Source organism: Tamandua tetradactyla, chromosome 5 (assembly GCF_023851605.1).
Source record: "Tamandua tetradactyla isolate mTamTet1 chromosome 5, mTamTet1.pri, whole genome shotgun sequence".
Lineage (NCBI taxonomy): Eukaryota > Metazoa > Chordata > Mammalia > Pilosa > Myrmecophagidae > Tamandua > Tamandua tetradactyla.
The window spans coordinates 138,842,244-138,860,706 of record NC_135331.1 but is presented as its reverse complement, the minus strand read 5'-3'; the positions used below and the strand labels follow the sequence as shown (position 1 = coordinate 138,860,706).

The 18,463-nt window shown below is 39.7% G+C and overlaps 1 long non-coding RNA gene and 1 pseudogene across 1 annotated transcript in view; one reads left to right on the top strand and one right to left on the bottom strand.

The window, feature by feature from the left end:
- The window catches only part of LOC143684907 (uncharacterized), an 88,639-nt gene that overhangs the window by 23,744 nt on the left and 46,432 nt on the right, over positions 1 to 18,463 (top strand). The gene's annotated exons all lie outside the window — the stretch shown is intronic.
- Positions 6,806 to 7,853, bottom strand: LOC143684906 (small ribosomal subunit protein mS31 pseudogene; annotated as a pseudogene).

Below are 18,463 nucleotides of genomic sequence, written 5' to 3'. Positions count from 1 at the left end.
CTGCCCCAATAATTCTGGGATTGATTGGGGCATCACACTAACCTGGACAAACCAACAAACCACAAGCCACACCCTATTCAAGATTCCATGTACTTGTGTTCAACTAACTGACCACACAAGTTAAATTAAGAAATGTTAAATATAAATATAATATATATAATATAAAATATAAATTTTGTACCCAATAAACATCTCTCCAGTAAAAATACTTTTTTTTAATTAAAAAAAAAAAGGTGCAGGAATGAGGCTTAGACAGGGCTTGATTGAGCTGCAGCTTTGGCTGTTGTGTTGGCTCAGTTGTGCCCACAAGAGACGTTAGTGTTATTTTACTGATGGCTAGGGCAATGAATTACCAGTATTTTTTTTTTTTTTTTTTTTGGTAAGAGCATGGCATTTAAGAAATTGAGTATCTCTTGGTGAGGTTTAATTGGGAGCAAGGCTTGCTCTTTTTTCACTGCTGTATGAGCATGCAGGACTAGGAAGGCAAAGCCTTTTACCGTTTCCTAATTCTAAGACTCAAGTGAGGGCCATTTTTGCTTTTTGAGCTAAGGTTCCTGGGAGTAGGGTTTTAGCTTCTTAAATTGGAAATCCTCACTTGTTAAGAGAATAGAAGGAATTTCCCAAGTGAGAAGTTTAATAGTTTGAACATATAGATACTATTATGTTTATTTTAGTCTTAACTAGAGTAGCATTATTTATATGTTGCTGTATGGAGTAATGTTGGCTTTTAAAGCTGGAGAACTTGAACTTTAAGTCTTAGGTGTTACATAGATACTTAAAGTTCTACTAAGCCTAAAGAACTGCTAGGTTTTACAAACAGTAAAGCATTTTAGAATTTAGAAATAACACAGTTAAAGCTTAGGAGTAAATGTGATTGCTGTAAGAACTTATACTTTAAGTCCTTTTAGAAATGAAAACGTTTGACAGTTGTTTTATACTGGGGCTATTAATTACAAACTAGCCGAAGTTTTGTCTTGTTTTACTTTTACACATTTACTAGGGTTATGTTAATTACCAGGTCTTTAGGAATTCATACATTTTAAAAGTATATGAATAACATTTTACTTATGCAAATTTAACTAACAGAAGGATAGAAAATTTCTTTTAATTATTTTAATACTTGTTAAGCATGTTTTAATATACTGTGTTAAGCTATTTTAGCATCTTACTTTTACAGGGTGAGAGAACAATCTTTTGTAAGTTTTCTTTTAAGGGTGAGAAGATTTGTTTCCTGAAATAAAGGATGATAAGGTTAACATAAACATTAAGAAAGGATATTATTATTAAACTGTTTTTTAGAGTACTCAGATGGTTAAAAACTTTTAAACCTTTCATTAAAAGTAGACTAACAATTTACATTATTTTATAGAGAAAACTAAATTTTAGTTGTGTATGCATACACAGGTTTAAAGAAAAGTTTTGTAAAAAATATACTATGAACAAGCTTATTAAGTTTTGGTTAGCTTGAATATAATAGAATTTACTTTCATACTAGGAATGTGTTTATAAAGTTAACGTGAGGGCACTGGAGTTCAGTGCGGTCTGTTGTTAAGACATGTTTAAAGATATAAGGATTATTTTGAAATCCTTGGGGCAACACTAAGTGAATGTATGGGAATTTTATTATTAAGTACATGCCATTTAACAGCAGCAAAGGAATTGAGAGTTAGGGTGAAGAGGGATATAAAAATGAGTTTTTAAAGATTTAGAACTGAAAATTTGAATGCAGTTAGCAGTTATTTGGCTAGCTGTGGGATGCCTTTAGTTTATATAGATGAGTTTCTTTGCTTAAGGATCTTCTCTTAGATGTCAAGAGGCCTTGATCTAGTATTGCCTCTGGGCAAACAAGTTGGTAAACACAAGTTGGGTAAACACAAGTAGTGTTAAGGTGTCCCTAGGGAGTGAAAAAGATCTCCCTAGAAGGGGTTGAGGCTTTCAGGTACAATGAGAATTGATGGCACACTAGAACATCTTTAAGCCTACAAAGGAGAGGGATAGTGAATGTTTTAGTTTTGGCTTTACCATCACCTCCCATAATTAGGCAAGTCCAAGTAGAGGTAGGCCCAGAGAGGCAGTTTAGGACAGAGTGGGTCCAATGTTAATTAAGAAATTAATAATCTTACCTGTCCAGTTGTGTGTCACCTGGGGCTCCAGTTGGTCAGATGTGAAGTCAGCAGGGCCATACATAGTGTTGGGCACCCTCAGTCTTCTTCATTTTTTGCATGCAGGGCTTGAGGGGCTATTCTGACCCCCCTTTAGAGACAGTACAGTCCGAGTGTCTGAAGCTCATTCTTGGTGGAACTTGGGGCAAGACCCCATTGGATCCTAAGGTTGAGGGTCATCTCGAGGCTTCTGGCACCCTCTCTACCAGTGACCCTCTGACCCACAGATGAAGTAAAGTCCTTGATGGAGCCACAATTTGGGTGGCCTTGAGAGGACAGGATGCTGTTAACAGCATATGCAATCAACTGAGCCTGCTCTCTGATCTTTTGTTTAACCCTCATTGCCTTCCCTTCTTCAGCCTTGCCTCAATTGAAAGATAGAAAAGGCAGTTCTTAATAAGTCATTAGTGGGAGTTTGCAAGGCTATGGAGAGCTTTTGCTGCTTTCTCTAAGTGTCAGGGGTCAACTAGCTGGTGAAATGGGTGCTCCTAGCAAAATTTGACTTTCTCAGAAATCTGGGCTTACATTAGTGTGCTTTTTAAAGGACTTCCACTAACCTTCCCTGGAACAGGGCCAGATTTTCCTGAGTGATTTCCCTTCACTTATTATAATTAACCAACTTTGTGATACATTTTTTCATGCTTTTTAACTAACAAGTATTTTTTTCTTTAATGGAAATCGAGACATGGGCATAACACAAGTGGCAAGTCTTTTTTAGGTCCTTGTCTTGATAGAGAACTATAAATGTTTGAGCATATGGAATTTCTGATTACCTTCTCTGTTGTTTACCAACTGGAGAATGGTGTTGTAATTAAGAATCCCATTGGAGGGCTATGCCTCTCCATCTTTTTTTAGTTTATATTGACTGTTAGCATTTGCTATTTTCTTTGGAAAAAGAAAAAGAGGAGCCCTATTGTCCTCTAAATTTCCTGTTTCCTGAGGGCTAAAAAGAAGAGTAATTTTAAATTCAACCATAATAGGTTTCAATAGAGATTAAGAGAGGATTGGGGGACGGGTTATTTAAAAGAGGATTATTTGAACTACTTGCCTCCTTCCACAAAGAAGAATCATCAAGAAGTTTTTGACAGTTTTCCTGGACATAACATAATTTGCAAGAGTGCTTTATGGGTTTGTCCTGATATAAGTTATAACATAGGGAATTTCTTGCCACTTTCCTTCTTATAAAGGAGATTTAATTGTGAGATAAGGTTATGGCTGACTGTCCTATTTGTTGGCCAATGTTGGCTGGTCTCCAGGTGATATCGTGGCTAGGTAATATGCTGTAGGAAATACTGAAGGCACCACTTTTTAAAAAAATATATTTTTCATGACAAATCTTCACACACATACAGAATATACATTGTATACAATGAATGGTTCACAATAGCATCACATAGTTGTGTATTCATCACCATGGTCATTTTTAGAACATTTACATCACTCCAGAAAAAAGAAATAAATAGAAAAAACTCATACATCCCATAGCCCTTATCCCTCCCTGTCAATAACCACAGGTATTTCAACCTACCCAATTCATTTTACCCCTTATCCCCACTATTATTTATTTTTTATCCATATGTCTTTATTCACTGCGCAAATTACTCTGTGATTTATTGGGGCATAACAGTAACCTGGACAAACCAGCAATCTTCTATTCAAGATTCCATGTACTGAGGCAACACCCATTTTTTAAGGAAGAGAGATAAAAAGGCAGATTTTTCTATTGGTGCCTGGTGTTCTAGGTTGCTGGCCTGTTATTCTGAGCACTAATCCTTCAGGCCCATGGCATTAAGCTCCTTATCCCTGGATATCCCCAGGGCTCCTCAAAGACTCAGGAGACAAATGGCCTGGGTGGGACCACCCCAAGACTACTGAACTGACCCACTCATCTTCCTGGGTATCTGTGCTCTAAATTTACTTCCTGACTTATTGCCTAAGAGAATGGAAAGTCTTTGCCAGAAACAAGCTGTAGGGAGGGAATTTCCCTGGGCATTACCCAGGTTGGGCTAGAGGGAAGGAACATGTGACAAAGATATCAGGCTCCCATTGAGGGGAAATGTCTTGGGAAAGGCCAGTCATGCAATAAAATGTGGCCTTTTCAGGAAATTTACATGGTCTAGGTATGGACTTACTATAGGATAGGGGCAGGATTGAGGCTCCCTCCATCCCTTGCAGCATAAAACTTTTTCACACCTAACAGCCTAATTTCTCCAGCCAATGATTTCCTCCTGGATTAGACAACACTCTCAGTAGGGCTAATAGTAAAATGTGCTGGAACTTGAGACACAGTGGCAGACAAAGAGATGGAAAGATGCAGAGAGGATAGCCAGGACTTCCATTTACCCTGCAAACTTCACTTCTGGCTTTCAGGAAAAGACAGTCCCATTGGAAAGTACCTAATTCTCTTAGGCCTAAACTAGAGGTGAGTCCCTAGAATGTTAAAGACAACACCTTGTTTGGTACAACAATTTTTAGCCCAGAATCTTGTATTACAAAAGACAGAATGTATTACCTGAAAGACAGGTAGAAGAGAAAGAGGGAGATTCTCATGGAGGCAGGAGAGGACCTCTGTCAAAGACGTGAAAAGAGGAACAGATTCAATAGGAAGGGTCTCGGTCTTCAGAGGGAAGAAAAGGAGAGAGTGTAGGAAGTCTCAGATAGCAGAGGAGAGAGAGACAGAGAGTCAGAGATATGGGGACTTGATTTGGCACCCATTGGACTCCTGTTGGACTCGGGGAGAAGCCCCCAATCAGGTCCCAAAGGGCAGTATCACCTGCCACCCTGAGCCTCCTTGGATCTACATGGCATGGAGGCAGGACTTCTGCTACCTCCTAGGAGGGAGCTGGAAGCTGAGGGTACACTGAGGTTTTTGTCCTGGGGGAGCTGCATTAAAGCCCTTAGGTTACGAGAGAGAGAGGGGCCTGATTTCATTCCCATTGGACTCCTGCACAACATGGGGAGAAATCCCCAATCATGTCCCAATCTGTGGTATCATCTGCCACCCTGAGCTTCCTTGGATCTACACAGCGTGGGGATAGGGCTTTTGGCACCTCTGAGGATGAGATGAACAAAGGTTATGTCCTGGAGAAGCTGCATTAGAACCCCTAGACTCCTAGAGAGGACAGTGAAAATGAGGACATAGGAAGGGATAGCAGTGAGTCAAGCAAGAAGAAAAAGCAGCAGCACATGGCCAAGCCCTGGTACTCACCAGTTCTAATAGTCAAAGAGAAATGGCTCCTGGCTGGCTCACCAGAATATGTTACTGGATTTTGGCTTCCTAGATTCTTGGCCATGCTGCAAGAAAGAATTCAGTGGCATAGCATAGCATGGAGTAAGCAGGCAGAAAATTTATTAGATACACCTGTAAGAGGACATACGGGAACTCTTACAAAGACATAGGTGAGAGGTGAGGAGTGTGTAGTGCCTGTCTTTACAATTCTATTTGCTAGACCTTTGGAAAATGACTTTTTACATTCTTTGAATTGTAAAACCCTTTACTTTATAGTGAATTTCTTGTCTACTCGATTCTAAAGAATTGCTTTATATATATTTTTATTAATAAAAGTAGCAATTCTTCAAGAAGACATACCAATCATAAACATTCATGTACTGATCCAGAGTGCTCCTAAAATACACAAGGCACATACTGACAACACTGAAGGGAGAAGTAGTCACCTCCACAATAATAGTTGGAGACTTCAAATACACTTTCATCAGTGGATAGAACATCTAGACAGAGTACTAACAAGGGAACAGAAACCTTGAACAATACTATAAATAAAGTAGACTTTACAGGACATTACACCCCACAGCAGGACACACACTCCTCTCAAGAGCTCATAGATCACCCTACAAGATATACCACATACTGGGTCACAAAGCAAGTCCCAACAAACTCTAAAAGATTCAAATCATACAAAATACTTTCTCAGACCACAATGAGATGAAAGTGGAAATCAACAAGAGGCAGAAGGCCAGAAAATCCACAAACATATGGAGGTTAGACAACATGTTTCATAATTTTTTTAAAGCTTTACTATGTATCAACAGGTATGGTAGGTTGAATTATATACCCCAATTTAGATAGATTCTTGGTCTTGAGCCACATTCCTATAGGTGTGAATTGTAAATAGGATCCTGTGAAATGTTATTTTAGTTGAAGCAGATTGTTGCAGTCCATTATAAGCAAAGGAAATTCAAACATATAAAAAGCCACAGGGAGCTGTAAGTCAGAAGCTGTAAGTCAATGGAAACCTGGTGGTAAAAGGAAAGGACATGGTCAAGTAACAAAAAATCTAAGGAACTCAACTTGCTGGTTTGTCAGAAGGGTACTGACTCTGGGAGGAAGCAAAACTTCTAGCCAACACCTTGATTTGGACTTCTGCCTCTGAAACCATGAGCTGATAAATTCCCGTGGTTTAAGCCAACTCATTGTGTGGGTATTTGTCATGGCAGCTTGGCAAACTAAGACCAACCAGGTTGGAGGTGTCAGAAAGTGGCTGTTTCTTTTACTAAAAGTTTCAGGTTTAGGCAGCTAGTTTCAGATTTTCTTAAAGTTGGTTGTGTTTTGTTTTTCTACTAAAATTATTTTATTTAGTGATAGTACCAAATCCAATAGCTTGAAATAAAAATTTACATGGTCTTCAACTAAACTGTATGTCACTTTCTTTTAGAATGTCCCTCTTTTCATTGAAATAATTTCTAAACCACCCTATGTGTTCAATCTTCTTTTTAACACTCAGATATAGATTTTTTAAAAGGCCACAAATCACCAGCTCCATGAAGTGGTGAATTGGTTCTTATTTTGGAAAATGCTATGGGTATTTATCCAGAAATATGTGTTCATGAAATTTTGAACCATCATCATTGAAACCTACTTCATTGTTAATTAGGAACTCCCAGTTTCCCCTCTTTTGTCCACTGGATCATCTCTTCAAAACCATTCTGTAAGGACTGTTGATTTACTGTGCTAACTGCTTAGCAAATTCCACATCCCAAAGCGAAGGTGATGTCTCTATTTCAGTTGCCTCTTCAGTAACTGCCTTACTCTAAAAAATATTAAGTCTCTTCCCCTTGAATATATTTTTCTTAAAACTTTTCTAAGATCAGAAGTCTTCTGCTTGTCAACAAAATTTCCTGATCTTTTGTCAAATTGAGTCTGATACTCTGGTCTAGTACTAATTCTAGCTGTAGCCAATCTGGCAACTTTCATATCTGATATTATGTTACTGAAACTAACTTTCTGTCTTTCTACATGTTTCTTTGCCCTTGATTCTTCTTTGTGCGGCCATAAATGTCTGAGCAGCTCTGACTTGGTCATTTGCTTGTCAAAAGGGAGAGATACTAGGACAGCAAATGCATCTACCACTAACTCAGGACTCAGAGACTCATTTCTCTTCTTGTGATTTCTTCTGTAGCTTTTTGAAGCCTACCAATTCTAGCCTTCTTACTTTTAAGTGGTCTCCTGTTGGGTGGCTTGGTTGTTTGTACATTTAATTTGCTTAATTCAACTTTCATGCCCTTAATAATATTTAACAAGCCTTTTTTCATAGTCTTATTTACGTTGTCTTGGCTCTTGAAAGTTCCCTTGGAAATCTCATTGGTTGGAACAGACTGCTGCTCATCTTTCCTACTATAGATCACACTATTAGTGTTAAAATATCTTTGAATTTTATTTTTTGTCTTGGCCATTTCCTGATGAGTGGTGGCTAGCAGAATCTCAACCACAAATGCTGTGGGGCTCTCATTAGATACAGCAGGCAGTGAACCCAGGTGAAAAGGTTGTGACACCAAGACTCAAGGAAACAATATGGAAAATGCTCTGGGTTGGGTTGCAGTGCATCCCTCTTACAGCTGGTTTTAATAAAAGGGAAATTTACATTTTGCTACTGTAAATACTCAGAACCCAGTGACATACTGTGCCAGCTTGAATCTGGTGTACCCCAGAAATCTATGCCCTTTAATCCTCATTCAATATTGCTGGGTAGGAGTTTTTTTTTATCATTCATGGAGATGTGACCCACCCAATTGTGGGTAGTAACTTTTGATTAGAGGGTTTCCATGGAGATGTGTCTCCACCCATTCAAGGTGGGGTTGCTTACTGGAGCCCTTTAAGAGGGAACCATTTTGGAAAAAGCTCTGATGCAGCCAGAGACCTTTGGAAATGGAAAAGGAAAATGCCCCCAGAGGAGCTTCATGGAACAAGAAGCCTGGAGAGAAACATAGCAGATGTCACCGTGTTTGCCATGTGCCTTTCCAATTGAGAGAGAAACCCTGAACTTCATCGGCCTTTCTTGAGTGAAGATAACCCCTTTTTTGGTGCCTTAATTTGGACATTTTCATGGCCTTAGAACAGGTATACTTGCAACTTAATAAATTCCCCTTTAGAAATCATTTCATTTCTGGTATATTGTATTCTGGCAACTTGTAAACTAGAACACATACCCATTATTTCCTTTCTAACATAGAGTACTTATTTGCTGCAGTCAAGTTCATATTTGTGGCCTTCATTGACACAACCCTAACCTTTTCTTCTTTCTTTAAAGTTCCTCTAATTCGTTAGTATTGTGAACAGTTGGAAAAATAGTTTATAACACTCATCCAAAATGATAATTGAAATATATATAGTTAATAGTGTAGATGAATAATAAAATATCACATGCCATTTCTCTGGATAGTTTTATAATAAGTGTTAAGTTGAGAAACTGATGTTTCAAGATGATTAGCTATGGATTCTAGTTAGAAGTTAGTGGGAAGTTCTTATTGCATCTCAACTATAGGCCTTAGCTAACAAAATAATTTAAGTGCATAGACTGTTATGAAGACCATGTGGAGGAAGAAAAAGTGTGGATTATTGTTTTGTGCCCACTCTGATGTGTTTGTCCTCATTAAATTTAGGCAGTGCAAAATTACTTATTTTGTATATAGCCACTTCAGGGTCTCGAAATACAGCTTCTTTTGTGTGCAACCTCTGTTACTGCACATTTCTGGAGAGACATACATCCATCATAACCTATTGCAGGGTTGTCTTTCTTCTAATTGTTTGCAAATTCTCTTGACAAATGACTGATTGTCAAGTTCCATAAGGACTAGTTCCATTCAAGTAAAGCCAAACCCAAGTCATTCCCATTGTCCATAAACCAAAGAAGTTTGTGGTGGAGAGGAAAACACAAACCTTATTAGTTATGTCATTCAAAACAAATGGCCCAGGAGAGAGTAAATCCACACATTCATAAAACACAGTCACTGTTCTAGTTACTGGCCTTTTGAAAGGGCACCAGTTAAAACTACCTTAAGGATGTTTTGTTTGAATAGAAGATTTCAATCATGGTCTTTCTAGCTACCAATGTATAGATATTTGGATTTAAAATTATTGATATACATATATTCAAAAGCTATTTATATATATATAATGTTTTAACTTAGGCATGTAGGTACATGTATCATATGTAGATGTTTGTGTGTGTATGTGAGTGTATTAAAACATTTTTAATGAAGGGGCTTGTAATGGTGTGGTAGTGCTAGGCTAGGTAAAGTACATATTGCTGCAATCACATGTTTTAAGGTTAGTTTTAAATAAGTGGTACTAATTGCATTGAATGGGTCAATGGTTTCAGATCATAAGGTAACGGTATTTCTTAAAGGAGTGGAGCTCACTGTGATCCTTACTCACAAAATGTTCAATATGGAATTATTATTGGGCTTGTCAGTAAAAACTTTCATATACTTTCACATTTCAGCCAGGAAAGTAAAGTTTTGGCATCAGTAATTAGCCAATCGATTTAGCCAACCAATGATAATCTTACCTAATGTTTTTAGTTTTTTTCTTAATTGGGATGAGTTATCTCTGTCCCTTGTCTAATATAAAAATAAAGGAGGTGAGGGCATTAAGTAGAAAAAGAAAATAAAGTCCCAGTCATTAACATTGGATATGTGTCTTTTCTTTTTAATCCTTTTTTTTCTACAGTAAGGGAATGTTATGCTGTATCATTGGAGTTTTGAAACCTTTCGCCAACTGTGTTATTGGTTCAAATATAGCCCAGAGTCAGGTAGTTATTTGGCCAAAACTGTTTGCTTTTCGTCAAATCATCCTGACCCATCTGCAGTGACATATTGGCAGGGCCAAGTGGGGAAGCGTACACAGCCCAGTCAGGAAACATGAGCCAAATGCTGTGATGAGAGCAGGGCATCAGCTGGCCTACGTTAATTTATAATACATAGAGCTCTGTTCTATTTAATAGCTTAAAGAAGAAAACCAAACTAACCTAGGTCCCTTCAAAAAGTAGCAGGTACGTTTCTATTTTTTATAGATATGTCCAGCAATCAAAATTTTTATGCAAAAGAAAACTGAAGATTTAATGTTTTTCTTCTTTTAAAAATATTTAGGCTGATTAAGCTAAAGGAATGAAATTTTGACGATTATACTGTCTTTCTTTTGATTACTGTTTTTTTCCCAAAATTGAAAGAAATACAATAACTACAAGTCTAAAAGGTTTGGGATGAAATCCAAGATTTGTGTGTGCTGTAATTTAGTGGTGCCCCATGGTCCTGATTTCTTTCTTTGCCACCAGGAACACAGGGTGTCCCAAGCTCGGAGAGAGTTTCATTTTCTGTATGCCTAGTATAGAGTTCTTCAGAGAATGTTCCCCACAGAACCAGTTCTACTGAATGTTCCCTGTGGGAGATTACTTATCTCTACCCTATTTATATCAGGCTTGGTCATGTGAGTTGCAACAGCCAATCAAATGTGAGTGCTGTATGCCACATCCAGCAAAAGCCTAAACTTCATCACATGGTTCCACCATTTTTATTTTCCCTGCTTCTTGAGACTGGCTGTAACTGAGATGGGAGCCTCTCTTTCAGTGTTGACCCAAGAGTAATGAAGATGTTGAACAGAGCCACAAACAATAAGCAGCTTTCATATAAAGTGAACAAGAAATAAAGTATTGTTGATATAAGCCATTAAGATATTTTTGTAATTTTCTTACCGTTGCATTACCCAGCCCATCCTTACTGATTACCTTCCTCCTAAAAGTAGTTCTTGTCAAATCCATTTTTTTTCTCATTAAACTTTATTTTAATGGGTCTCAAAATTCTGTGACAGATTTTTGGTTGTTGTTTCCATTTAAGAAGTACTGGTTTTAAAATCTAATAACTTAAAACTATCACATGAAAACAAATGGTCCACAAAACATTCCTTTCCTTCTGAAGACTTCATTGTGCATTGTTATCATTAACCAGTCTTTTACCATTAAATTTAAATGGCCAGTTGATACAAACAGTTCTGAGACTGTTCTTCCACCAATGATTAAGACTGGTAAGTGTTATGAGTAATGAATAATATTAATTTAGCTTTCTGAGCTTTCTGGGCAGGCTTGGTGACCTTGCCAGCTCCAGCAGCCTCCTTGTCTTCTGCCTTGATGACACCCACGGCAACTGTCAGTCTCATATCATGAATAGCAAAATGATCCAGAGGGTAATCAGAGACACTCTCAACACATATGGGCTTGCCAGGAACCATATCAACGATGGGAGCATCACCAGATTTCAGGAATTTGGGGCCATCTTCCAGCTTCTTGCCAGAAGAGCAATCAATCTTCTACTTCAGCTCAGCAAACTTGCAAGCAATGTGAGGTCTGTGACAATCCAGCACAGGTGCATAGCCAGCACTGATTTGGTCTGGATGGCTCAGGATAATCACCTGAGCAGTGGAACCAGCTTCTTCCATTGATGGGTCATTTTTGTTGTCACCAGCCATGTTGCCATGACAAACATCTTTTACAGACACATTCTTGATATTGAAGCTCACAATGTCCCCAGAAAAAGCTTCATTGAAAGCTTCATGGTGCATTTCAACAGATTTCACTTTAGTTGTAATGTTTACTGGAGCAGAGGTGACCACCATGTTCAGTTTGAAAACTCCCAGTCTCTACTCAGCCCACAGGCACAATACCAATGCCACCAATTTTGTAAACATCCTGGGGAGGCAGATGCAAGGACTTGTCAGTTGGACTAGTAGGTGGCAGGATGTAATCCAGAGCTTCAAGCAGCTTGGGTTCACTGGCATTGCCATCCTTATAGGTGACTTTCCATCCCTTGAACCAAGGTATATTAACAGTTGGCTCTAGCATGTGTCACCATTCCACCAGAAATAGGCACAAATGCTACTGTGTCAGGAATGTAGCCAATTTTCTTAATGTAGGTTCTGACTCCCTTAAACATTTCCTCATACCTCTTCTGACTGTAAGACAACTCAGTGGAATTCATTTTGTTAGTACCAACTATTAATTTTTTCGCATCCAGTGTGTTATCCAGAAGGACATACTTTCGGGTCTGCCTATTCTTACATATACCACGTTCAAATTCACCAACACCAGCAGCAATAATCAAGACAGAACAGTCAGCCTGAGATATGCCTGTAATGATATTTTTAATAAAATCCCTGTGTCCTGAGGCATCAATGATGGTCACATAGTACTTGCTGGCCTCAAATTTCCACAGGGAGATATCAATGGTGATACCATGCTTACATTCAGCTTTTAGTTTATCTAAGACACAGGCATACTTGAAGGACACTTTCCTATCTCAGAAGCCTCCTTTTCAAAATCTTTGATGGTTCTTCTGTTGATTCCACTACATTTGTAGATTGATTACTTTACTGGAATATTTTTGAAAGAAGAAACATTTTGGAGAGTCAGAAACAATGGAAATCTCAGCCAACAGAGAGAGCAGATGTAGATACTTGGAGAATAACTGCTTCAGAGAATAGACACGGATGTTAGGAGATTCTTGGAGCCCAGCAGATATCACCGTGAGATGTTAAGCAAGCCAGAACATGAAGAGTCAAGGGAAGCTGAGATGAAAACCAGCCCCAGAGTAGCAAAGTGAGGAATTCACACAGGAACAGAGGCTGAAAGCAACAGAGCCTGGGAGCAAGGGACCAGTACATGCCAGCCATGTGACTTCCCAGCTCGCATAGGTGTTCCAGACATATCGGCCTTTCTTGAGTGAAGGTAACATCTTGTTGAGCCTTAATTTGGGCACTTTCACTTCTTTAGAACTGTAAATTTGTAAATTATTAAATTTCCCTTTATAAAAGCTGTCCCATTTCTGGCATCCCAGCAGCTTGCAAACTAGAACAGGTTCAAGTACATTTTTGAAATGCTCGGTTATATCACATTCAGAGAATAATAATGTACAGTGACATTTTAAAAGATATGAAAAATACTGCAGAAGAGAACCTGTTTACCAATGTTAATTTAGCATTTTCTAAATTACATTGATTAAAGAGTGATTATTCATATAATTGTTAATAACTTATCTCTGAACACAGATAAGAACTACCCTAATGCATTTTCCCCTTATCTGAAAGATTGATTCCAGAAACTGGTGGCTTTTTTTAACTTTTGGAAATCATTAATTCATAGCTCCATTTCTTTTTTTTCTTTCATTTGTTCATTCACTTATTCATTCGGTAATGAAGAAATATGATAGGTGCTGTACTAGGTGTGGGGTTACTAAGGTCTCCACTACTACTTTGTTGGATGTGAAAGAAATATCACTGTCAATTCTATAACTAAATTTAATTTCTGAGCCACATTTCTAAGATGTGACATAGTGCCAAGTTTTTGGAGAGTGGAAGTGGATTACTGCTTGCTAGTACTCAATGTCCACACTGTTTATTGCTCAGAAAAACACTGTCCAGGCCCACATGATAGCTTCAGGATTGGGGACTTTTACATTTTCATGCCAAGCTTGGAGCATATGGAAATCTTTGCATGAACACCTGCTATCCTTTATGACTGGCCATACCACCCAGACATTCCCTTTGATGCCTTTATGGTACTTCCAAGAAAAAAAGTAGGACCCAGTTTTTGTTCTAGAATGTAGGTAGGCAGAATTCTAAGAAGGTCGCTGAGATGCCTGGCCTGTGTACACACACCTTTCCCCAGTTATACAACAAACACTAATCTAGGCATTTCCATGGAAGGATTTGCAGAGGAAATGAAGATCCTATATGAGTCGACCTTAAGTTATGGAGATTATCCAAGTGGGCATGACCTAATTCAATGAGTCCTTTAAAAGCTGAGTGTTTTCTCCTGCTTGTTATGAATGAAAAGTCAGAGATTTGAAGCATAATGATTCATGTATCATTGCTGGCTTGAAGATGAAACAATTTGTCTACTCCTCTGTTTCTGAATCACAGTCACAGTTACTACCTCCTACTCCTGAGACAGAAAGATGAGCTTACTACTAGTTTGAAAGTAGGGTAAGGAAAGGGAAAAATACGGGAAGGAGACAATTTTGTATAAACTATCTCTTCATATATTGTTCCATCTCAACAGCTTTATCCCATGTTCCAGTTTGCTAGCTGCTAGAACATGATACACCAGAAACAAAACAGCTTTTGTAAGGGGAATTTAAGTTGCAAGTTTACAGTTCTAAGACTATGAAAATGTCCCAATTAAAGCAAGACTATTAAAATGTCCAAATTAAGGCACTAACAAGAGGTTATCTTCACTCAAGACAGGTCGATGAAGTGCAGGGGTTGTCTCTCAGCTGGAAAGGCATATGGTGAACATGGCAACATCTGTTAGCTTTCTCTTCAGGCTTCTTGTTTCATGAAGCTCCCCTGGGGGTATTTTCCTTCCTCATCTCCAAGGGTCTCTGGCTGTGTAGGCCCTTGTGGTTTTCATGGCTCTTTTGGATCTTGTGGCTCTAAATATGTTTCCTCTTTTAAAGAATTCCAGTAAACTAATCAAGACCCACCTGGAATGGGTGAAGTCACATCTCTCTCTAATCAAAGGTTAATACCCACAATTGGGTGCGTCAGCATCTCTGTGGAGATAATCTAATCATTTCCTCATTTGCAGAGGAAATGAAGATCCTATATGAGTCGACCTTAAGTTATGGAGATTATCCAAGTGGGCATGACCTAATTCAATGAGTCCTTTAAAAGCTGAGTGTTTTCTCCTGCTTGTTATGAATGAAAAGTCAGAGATTTGAAGCATAATGATTCATGTATCATTGCTGGCTTGAAGATGAAACAATTTGTCTACTCCTCTGTTTCTGAATCACAGTCACAGTTACTACCTCCTACTCCTGAGACAGAAAGATGAGCTTACTACTAGTTTGAAAGTAGGGTAAGGAAAGGGAAAAATACGGGAAGGAGATAATCTAATCAGGTTTCCAAACTACAATACTAAATAGGGATTAAAAGAAATGACTGAGGGGGGGTCCAAAATGGCGGCTTGGTAAGGTGCACGCGTTTTAGTTCGTCCTCCAGAGCAACTACTAAATAACCAGAAACAATACAGAGCAGCTCCCAGAGCCACGACAGAGACCAGACACGCAGCGTACCCCAGTCTGGACCAGCTGGACCGGCTGCGAGCCTCCGCGGCAGTGAGTTCCCTGAGCCGCATGAACTTCCCCAAGCCGCGGCGGCCAGTGGCCGACGCCCTTCCCTCACGGGCAGCTTCCCGGACCGGCTGTGAGGCTCCGGAACAGCGAGTTCCCCAAGCTGCGGGGGCTGGTGACTGGCGCCCCTCCCCCACAGTCAGCTTCCCAGACCGGCTGTGAGTCTCTGGACCGGCTGCGAGTTTTCGAACAGCGAGTTCCCCAAGCCGCGGCGGCCGGCGGCCGGCGCCCCTTCCCCACAGGCAGCTTCCCGGACTGGCTGCGAGTCTCCGGATTGGCTGTGAGTTTCAGAGCAGTGAGTTCCCCAAGCCGTGGCGACCGGCGACCGGCGCCCCTCCCCCATAGGCAGTTTCCCGGACCGGCTGCGAGTCTCCAGACCAGCTGCGAGTTTCGGAACAGCGAGTTCCCCAAGCCGCGGCGGCCCATGGCCAGTGCCCCTCCCCCACAGGCAGCTTCCCAGACCAGCTGCGAGTCTCTGGACCAGCTGCGAGTCTCGGAGCAGCGAGTTTTCCAAGCCGCGGCGGCTGGCGGCCGGCGCCCCTCCACCACAGGCGGCTTCCCGGAGGGAAAGGAGGGAGTCTTCAACAGTAGCAGGGACTGAGTCCGACCGAACACCAATAGTGGCATTAATGAACAATTTCTGACTACTGAAAATAGGCCCCCAGCTCAGGCGAAACTGATCAGGGTGGAAGTCGCCTATTGGGCTGGCTGGAAGGGAGGAAAGGGGATGAAACAGAGCCTTCTGCAGCTGTTTCTATGGAGGATGGTTGCCTCTGGACTCAGCACCAGGATTACACAGGCTGCAACAGCCCCAAATGCAGAAACAGGCTGCTTTCAGGACTGTCTATCACCTGAATCTTCCCCAGGGGAGGGGTGAAATGCAACTTAGGTGGAATCCCTCTCTCAAGGAATTCAGATCCCAGGGCTTCACAATTTGAAGCCATTAAAACCAGCCTACAACCTTTTATCTGTCTCCACCATGCCCCCAGCAGGGAGAGCCTTCCAAAGTTAAAGGAGCCACAACATATTTTGCTGGTGGGACCCGCAGACAGACAAGCACCACATACTGGACAGGATAAGAAAAACAGAGCCCAGAGACTTCACAGGAAAGTCTTTCAACCTGCTGGGTCTCACACTCAGGGGAAACTGTCACAGGTGATTCCTTCCCCCCACAAGGAGGCCAGCTTAGTCTGGGAAAACCCGGCTGGAGTCTGTAATACCTATGTAGACCCTTCTAAGGGTAAGGAGGGAAAAGGCACTTATAAGCAGGACAAGAAACAAGAAAATAAGAACTGAAAATTTACGCTCTGTTAAGCAAAACTTAAGCTAGAGGCCCAGAAAAAGCTGAGCTGAAGGTCAATGAACAGATAGACAACAAACTCATCCAGCAAGAAAACAGTAGGTAAGATAAGTGAAAGCAATCTCCAGAATAAACTAATTAAGGTAATTAAATGTCCAGACGCCAGCTAAAAATAACAAATCACACCGGGAAAATTGAAGATATGGCCCAGTCAAAGGAACAAACCAATAGTTCAAATGAGATACAGGAGCTGAGACAACTAATTCTGAATATATGAACAGAAATGGAAAACCTCTTCAAAAACCAAATCAATAAATTGAGGGAGGACATGAAGAAGGCAAGGAATGAACAAAAAGAAGAAATTGAAAATCTGTAAAAACAAATCAGAGAACTTATGGGAATGAAAGATACAGTAGAAGAGATGAAAAAAACAATGGAAACCTACAATGGTAGATTTCAAGAGACAGAGGTTAGAATTAGTGAACTAGAGGATGGAACATCTGAAATCCAAAAAGAAACAGAAACTATAGGGAAAAGAATGGAAAAATTTGAGCAGGGGCTCAGGGAATTGAAAGATAATATGAAGCGCACAAATATACGTGTTGTGGGTGTCCCAGAAGGAGAAGAGAAGGCAAAAGGAGGAGAAAAACTAATGGAAGAAATTATCACTGAAAATTTACCAACTCTTATGAAAGACCTAAAATTACAGATCCAAGAAGTGCAGCACACCCCAAAGAGAATAGATCCAAATAGACATTCTCCAAGACACTTACTAGTCAGAATGTCAGAGGTCAAAGAGAAAGAGAGGATCTAGAAAGCAGCAAGAGAAAAGCAATCCATCACATACAAGAGAAACCCAATAAGACTATGTGTAGATTTCTCAGCAGAAACCATGGAGGCAAGAAGACAGTGGGATGATATATTTAAATTACTAAAAGAGAAAAACTGCCAACCAAGACTCCTATATCCAGAAAAATTGTCCTTCAAAAATGAGGGAGAAATTAAAACATTTTCAGACAAAAAGTCACTGAGAGAATTTGTGACCAAGAGACCAGCTCTGCAAGAAATACTAAAGGGAGCACTAGAGACAGATACGAAAAGACAGAAGAAGAAGGTGTGGAGAAGAGTGTAGAAAGAAGGAAAAGTATATATGATATATATAATACAAAAGGCAAAATCGTAGAGGAAAGTATTGCCCAAACAATAATAACACTAAATGTTAATGGACTGAATTCCCCAATCAAAAGACATAGACTGGCAGAATGGATTAAAAAACAGGATCCTTCTATATGCTGTCTACAGGAAACACATCTTAGAGCCAAAGATAAACATAGGTTGAAAGTGAAAGGTTGGGAAAAGATATTTCATGCAAATAACAGCCAGAAAAGAGCAGGAGTAGCCATACTAATATCCAACAAATTAGACTTCAAATGTAAAACAGTTAAAAGAGACAAAAGAAGGATACTATCTACTAATAAAAGGAACAATTCAACAAGAAGACATAACAATCATAATTATTTATGCACCAAACCAGAATGCCCCAAAATACATGGGGACTGCACTGCAAATACTGAAAAGGGAAATA